This window comes from Danio rerio, chromosome 6 (assembly GCF_052040795.2).
Source record: "Danio rerio strain M-AB ecotype USA chromosome 6, GRCz13ab, whole genome shotgun sequence".
Classification (NCBI taxonomy): Eukaryota; Metazoa; Chordata; class Actinopteri; order Cypriniformes; family Danionidae; genus Danio; species Danio rerio.
In genome coordinates, this window is record NC_141026.1 from 48,767,356 (window position 1) to 48,773,430 (window position 6,075).

The following is a 6,075-nucleotide window of genomic DNA, read 5'->3' on the forward strand; positions in this document are numbered from 1 at the left end:
CGCGGACATGTGGTCAGTATAAAAAGCTAAAGTTCAAACCACTCGCAGAATGAGGAAGAAACGTGATTTAAGAGAAGTTTGCGTGGTTGTAAATTCCCGACAGGTAGTCTGAGTATTTTAGGAACTACTGATCTGCATTTTCATACATACTATCTAATCACATAAAACTATTATGTGTGTGTATATATATATATATATATATATATATATATATATATATATATATATATATATATATATATATATATATATGTATATATATATATATATATATATATATATATATATATATATATATATATATATATATATATATATATAACTATTTTCATATATAGAATATCCAGTCAGTGGCAGTTCTGTGGGCAAATATGTCTTGTTGAAGCTGAAGGTCAGAGGAGAATGGTTCACATTGGTTCAATAGAAAAGTCAGAGACTAAAGTTAAACTAAATAAAACTTGAATCAAATGAGCTACAGCAGCAGAAGAAGAGCATAGCAGTAAATTACCTGTCAACTAAGTAAACTGCTCTGAAAATTCAGCTACAATTAGCATAAGCTCCCCAAAACTGGATAGTAGAAAAGATAAAAAAGATGCTTGCTTGATAAGTGTTGATTTATGTTCTGATAATAGGATGGCAGGATCACACGTTTTAATCAACAGCATAAAGGTTTTCACCATCTAGCTAGATTTAGTTCAGGCTGCTACTGGCGGTGTAATGGTTTATGTATTTTTGGGCACATTTGGGCTGTAGTGCCATACTTGTTGCTAACTATATCCATCCCCTTATGAGTCTAATGGCCTTAACAGTGAGCAGATCTCAGTCCAGTAAAACATCTCTGGCTAGTCAGTCTCAAATATCATTCATTCATTCATTCATTCATTTTCCCAGCTGGGACTCGAACCAGTGACCTTCTTGCTGTGAGGCAACAGTGCTAACCACTGAGCCACTGTGGTACCCTCTCAAATATCAATATGGAAAATTAAAATCTCTAAGGGATTTTTCCAGCACCTTGGTGAATCTGTGCCTAGTACAATTGACGCAGTTGTGAAGGCAAAAGTGAGTCAAACTTGGTATCTACGTGGTGTACCTAATAAAGTGGCCGGCGTGTGTGTCTTTGGAATAATGTTTGTTCCATGAACAAAGAGGCAAAACCTTTTAATTATGAGTTATCTTAACAGACTCATCAGTCTTATTTTCAAAGTATGTCTTGGGACAGAAGCACATTAAAACCTCATTACAAATCTGCAATTGCACTAAAAAGACTAAACTGGAGGAGTTCTTTAGTTAACGGCTGAATTAGATTAAGCAATATTGTTTGACAGATGATTAGGCAGGCTCTTCAGACAAATGGAAAATCATCTGTCCCAGCATGTGATTTTCAATCTAAATTCAGAGGTAGTTTATCCTCGTCGAATATAAATGGATACGTACTGACACCTAGTGTTTCAGCACAACTTTACAGCTTCAGTTACTGCGTTGTACTATGCTGAAAACACAATTTTTATTATTTTATTTTATTTTTTTCATTTTTGTGACACAATAAATACTATCAGTTATAAAACACTTAAATAGTATCGGATACGCTGTTTTTTTTTTTTAAGACAATCCTTTAAGGAAGGATTTAAAAATTATTATCCTTTTTTTTTATCTTTTAATTTTGGTCAAAACTGTATTTAAAAACTGCAGTGTTGTGTTTTTGTGTGGAATCATTTCCTTTTAACGTTGGGAATTTTATTACTGTCACTTTTGATAAAATCAATGATTTATTTATAATATGTATTTATAAAAAAAAAATATTTTAGCTATTATTATTTTACATTTTTATTTTAATTTATTTAATTTTTCTAATTTAATGATTCCTTGCTGAATAAAATTATTAATTTTCTTGTAAAGAATATTTCCTAGTGTGTGTATATATATATACAGTATACTTTTTAAACAATAAATACATGGAAAAAAGAAACTTTATTTTTAAGACTGTACAGTATTATTAACAAACAATTAACACTTTTAAGAAATAGTAATTTATTATTTATTTATTTTTTAGTAATTATACAATAATTGGTAACACTTTACAATAAGTTTCATTAGGTTATGCATTTACTAACATGAACTAATCATGAACAACACTTGTACAGCATTTATTAATCATAATTGAACATTTACTAATGCATTATTAACATTCAAGTCCATGCTTGTTAACATTAGTTAATGCACCATGAGTTAACATCAACTACCAATGAACTACTGTATTTTCATTAACTAACATTTATTAACATGAATATGTACTGTAGTAAATGTATTGTTCAATGTTTGTTCATGTTAGTAAATGCATTACTTAACATTAACTAATGAACCTTATTGTAAAGTGTGACCCAATAATTTTATCTTGTCATTTATTTAATCATCACTACAATTTTAGGGTTACACGGTGGCTCAGTGGTTAGCACTGTCGCCTCAAAGTAAGAAGGTTGTTGGTTCGAGCCTCGGCTGGGTCAGTTGACAGTTCTGTGTGGAGTTTGCATGTTCTTCCCATGTTGGTGTGGGTTTCCCCTGAGTGCTCCGGTTCCCCCCAGTCCCCCAGTTTTTGAACGAGTGTGTATCAGGGTGTCCGCAGGGTCTTAAAAAGTATTAAAAGTTGATCAATTAATGTAGAGAAATTTAGGCCCCTTAAAAACTAATAAACAGTCTTAAAGGCTATTTTGCAAGGTATTACATTTTATATCAATTTTGATTATGCAATGCATGGCTGTATTCTAAAGTTTGCCTGAATTAAATCTGCAAATATCAGGATGGTGTGTAGTTCTGCTAGATTTGACATCATGCAGCTTTGTTTACTGCACTAACCAAGGCTTGTTTTATAGGCACCAAGCTGCTGAATTAGCTAGATTGAATATATTTTTATTCAGTATATGAACAGTGTTTTAGTTCTGGATTAGTTTATTACATTAATATTTAGTAAACATACTGTAATTTAAAAACTCAACATTGTTTCTGGTTGAAACCTAAAATGGTTATAAGGTCTTAAAATGTATTGAAAGAGTCTTAAAAAAAAGGTATTGAATTTCACTCTCTAATGCCTGTATACACTCTGGTGTATGGATGTCTTCCAGTGCTGGGTTGCAGCTGGAAGGGCATCTGGTGTGAAAAACACATGCTGGATAAGTTTGCGGTTCATTCCACTGTGGCGACCCCTGGTTAATAAAGGGACTAAGCCGAAGGAAAATTAATGTATGAATCACGACAATATTTCACTCAATTTTTGTATTAAATAAATGAGTCTAGTATGCATATGTTGACATAAGGCCAAACTCTATTTAGCGTCTCCCTCATATAGAGACTGAGAATGATGTTTCATAAGATGCTCATTAGAGCAGTTCTGGTCTCATTATCTGAGCCTCTTCAGTTTCCTCCTCTTCTTTTCTGCTCACCTCTCCTCAATGCCCAGTGCTCTCTCTCGCTCTCATTTTAACTCACTCCTCATCCTACATCTGTTTCTTTTCCGTCATCCCTCTCCTCCTCCGCTCTGTGCTTCACCTCTTCCTCTCATTCCTGTCCTCCTCTTCCCACTCCACTCTTCTGAAGTATGGATGTCAACACCCCTGTGTTTTAAAGACATCCAAGGTAGTTTCATACTGTATACAGAGAGCACATCTACACTGATGCATCTTGCTTTTTAGGTCAGTTTCTATCATGTTGCCTATACTCTAAATTCAAAGTTTTGTTCTAAGAAGTGGTAAGATTTTACCGGGTTAAGTGAGAATTGTGGGTTGTACTCTTTCTAGGCGTATGAGTGTATGCATCTGTTGCAGTTTGCTGGTAGTTTCACAGATATATCTAGAGTTGTAACACTTCATTTACAGTAAAGGAAACCAATGTCACACATAAGGGTAAAAAACGGAAGGGGGCTTTCAAGCATTAAGACATATCAGATTGCCTACTTTATTATCATTTGTTTACAAAAATGCTAAAATATGTAGTGTAACAATAGGTTTTACGGCAAATATATGGTCAAGATATTCATAACAATAATCATCTGTTGATATAATACACTGACTGAAAATGGAATGTATTTTTTACTCATATTTTGACATTTTATTTACACTACGATTAATGGCAACAATAAAACGTACTTGAATATAATGTGTTTTCGATATACAAAATATCTTTTGTAAATTAATTTCATACTGACAGCAATCATTTTTGATCTAATAACAAATATATATGATATATTAGTAGGCCTAGACTGAGTTACTTATATATAAATACTGACCCATTTATTATTGTCATTATTATTATTATTATTATTATTATTATTATTATTATTTATACAACAGTTCTATCGGGTTCTCAAATCTGATTGGCTGATAGCCGTGAAATATTTAAGTTAAATCAACACTCAAACAGCCTCTTCACCCTTGTGTATTACTCCCCCCACACGAGTGGCAAGCAGAGGGCTACAGTTTGACAAATATTGCTGCTGTTGGACAACATAATATACTTTTGAGGCTTTTTTAGGCGAGAATGTAGTTGTTTAGATTGCAAGTTTATTTATAAGGACAGTGCCTATTTTAAATATTATAATTTCAGAGATTCAGTGCATTGGCAGCCATCAGCTTGTCATACTGAGCAGAGCAAAGACAGTTGATGTTCTGCCACAAGATGGGGAGAGAGACTGCTAAGTCCTTAGAGGAGAAAACAGCTTTTTTTCAGAGTACGTTTCAAATTACAGCTGAACAAATCATTGAAGAACAGGTAAGTGACATTCCAAGTCGATTGCTCTTTTGTATTTTGTAGTGCTGTATTTATACCATAGTACTCTGGTAGTGTTTGCTTTGGCTTTTTAAACATTTTTTTTAGAATTAATTATAGTGATCTCCTAATTACATCAGAGAAATACTGGGAAATCTCTGTAGACTGATGAGATTTCATGATGTTCAGCCTTATAATCTTAAAACGGAGCAAAATCACCTGTTTTGTCATCACTTTAGACATTACGCTAGAGAATCAATCAAATACTAACTCTAAAGTGACGTTTGTGAAGTAACAACAGCTTCTGCTGTTCTTACGTCAGCTGCAAATGTGAATGAACGGCAGAAAGTAGTCCCTCTTAAAAAAGTTTTTTGAGACTCTCTGTGTTTGATTTTCTTTTTATATACGCGATTATGATGTCAAACTGTTATATCACACTAATAGCAGTGTGATTATGGCTGTATATTGTCACTGGGGGGACACTAAGGCACTCAGCCTGCTACCTCAAGCCAACGCATACCTCCCACCAGAGCCGATATGCAGCCACATCGCACTGCTACTTGTGTGATATTGCTCATTTAAATATATAATACAATTTACTTGAAAGGTTCACTTAAAAATGAAAATTCCTGATTAACTCACCCTTCAGTTGTTCAAAACTTATTTAAGTGTCTTTTTTTTTTTTTTTTTTGCTGAACACAGAATATTTTATTTTGAAGAATACTGTTTACTGGCACTCATTGAATTCCATATTCTACTGTAGAATAATATACAGTATATCTTCTTTTGTTAACTTTTTCAGTGAATCTTCTTTTAATATATCTTCTTTTGTTATCAAGACAAGAAAGCAACTTGTAAAGGTTTAAACTGGTTGAACTATCCCTTACAGAATTATTATTTTTTTTTGTGCTCAACATGAGGACAGTTTTCCCTTTATTCATCATTCTGACAACACTTTCAAATAATGATCATGTTTAGCCATTTTATTTTTTCAGTAAAACACTTAGGCTAATATCTAATGTAAGTTTACCTTTCAAGTAGGATAAATGTACCTCGATGTAAGAATCTATAGTGTTATGTGTGCTGGAAAACACTGAGTAAAAAATCATGTTTTGCAGTGTAGCTGTAGCAGACAGTGTGCCTTTACGCCTGAATGGTTTTATCTTCAACAAGTCTGATACGCTTCAGTCAGCAAAACTTGCTCTGTAAATGGTGTGTAACCGTGTTTCCCTCACCAGTGTGTGCGTGTGTGTGTGGCCACAACAAGTTGTCATTCTGCTCTTCACAGCAGCGCATCTTCCTCCTACCGCTTCCGTCAGT

At 33.5% G+C, this 6,075-nt stretch overlaps 1 protein-coding gene across 1 annotated transcript in view; it reads right to left on the reverse strand.

Moving 5' to 3' along the window:
- Positions 1-6,075, reverse strand: part of igfn1.3 (immunoglobulin like and fibronectin type III domain containing 1, tandem duplicate 3) — a 229,655-nt gene that overhangs the window by 44,979 nt on the left and 178,601 nt on the right. The window lies entirely within an intron of this gene.